General features: G+C 57.9%; 1 protein-coding gene across 3 annotated transcripts in view; it reads left to right on the top strand.

The window, feature by feature from the left end:
• Nucleotides 1-202: 202 nt before the first annotated feature.
• TNNT1 (troponin T1, slow skeletal type) overlaps nt 203-1,424 on the top strand; it is a 13,045-nt gene continuing 11,823 nt past the window's right edge. For all 3 annotated transcript variants that reach the window (XM_046680332.1, XM_046680331.1, XM_046680333.1), the window contains exon 1: nt 203-288. The gene's annotated coding sequence lies outside the window, so the exon portion shown is untranslated. The remainder of the gene's footprint in view (nt 289-1,424) is intronic.

Here is a 1,424-nt window from a genome sequence, read left to right on the forward strand (position 1 = left end):
GGAAGTGGGGAGCCCTGGACTCAGCCCGGGGTTCCAGGGAGGGAGGCGCTGATGGGGTGGGGGAGGGGTCCCCGAGCAGCCCGGAGATGCCTGGATCCCGACTGTGGAGCCCGGGTGGGGGCAGGGCAGCCTGAGCTGGGACTCCCGTCTGGAGAAGGAATTCCCTCCTCCTCCCCCCCCCCCCCCCGGGGGGCGGGGCTGAGCCTCCGGCTATAAACCCGGGGGTGCCTCAGCCGGCCCAGCAAGACTCTGCCCCACGGTTTACCGCTTCAGAAGGCCCAGCCTTAGGTAAGGGCCCGGGCCCTGTGGTGTCCTCGCGGGAGGGGGCAGGAGGGGTGGGAGATGTGAGGGGTGTGGAGAAGAGGTAAGAGACGGAAGGGGCATGAAAATCAAGGTCTGGGAGTTGAGAGGCTCGACTTTAGGGGGACTGAGAATGGAGGAGAAATTATTAGGATTTGGAGGCTACAGAATATAACACCTTAGGACCTGTCAGAGTCAGGGAATCTCAGAAACTGGGGGCATCTGGGCATGAATGTCAAACAGACTGGGTGTCAGGACTTGGGGGGGCTCAGAATTTGGGGTTTTTGGAATTGAGGTCTCAGGATCAGAGGTCTCATGATTAGAGGTGTCCGAATTTGTAGTGTCCTAATTCGGGGCATCATGAATTGGGCCTCGGAGTTTGAGTATCCAGGTTTTGGGGTCTCGTTATCTTGAGGTTTCAGAATTTAGGTGGTATCAGGCCCCGGCACGTCAAGATCATAGGATGTCCAGGCCCACATTCTAGGCTGTCAAGACCCGGAGTCTCAGAATTTGGAGATATGAGGACTTGCTGGTCCTCAGAAACCAGGAGCATCGTGAACTGGGGTCTCAGAATGTGTGGGCCTTGAGATTCGCGGGGACTCAAACTGGGCACCTTGAGGCTGAGGGGATCCCAGAGATGGGAGGGGTCTAAGCATTTAGGGGTCAGGATGAGGTCTGTGGACAGAAGTTGCTCTCGATGCCTCCTGTCCCCTCGTAGCTGTGGGTGAAGGTGAAGGAAGGAGACAGGTGGGAAGATGACCAACCAGAGGTGAGGGAGAGTGGGGGTGGGAGAGGGGAGGGGGGGGACTAATTCTCCCAGAAGCCCCCCATCCCTTCTTAGGAAATGTCCTCTGTTTCACCCTGTATGACATCCCCTCAAAATAGCCCTTGGGGGTGGGGCAGCTATTGTCTTCAGGCCACTGTCCCTTCCCAAATACCTTCTCCTAATCCTGACTGAGATCAAGTTCCCACGGACATGTCCTAAGACAAAAGATGACAGCTGTGGTGAGGGGGCTGGGGTTGCAGCCTTGGGACTCTGCCTGGGCTGCCTGGGCCACACCTCCCAATGCCCTGTCCTCTTGCATAGTTTAGGAGTCCAGGCCCCCAGCCCCTCCTCCCTCAGA

The sequence above is a fragment of the Equus quagga genome, chromosome 13 (genome assembly GCF_021613505.1).
Source record: "Equus quagga isolate Etosha38 chromosome 13, UCLA_HA_Equagga_1.0, whole genome shotgun sequence".
Taxonomy (NCBI): domain Eukaryota; kingdom Metazoa; phylum Chordata; class Mammalia; order Perissodactyla; family Equidae; genus Equus; species Equus quagga.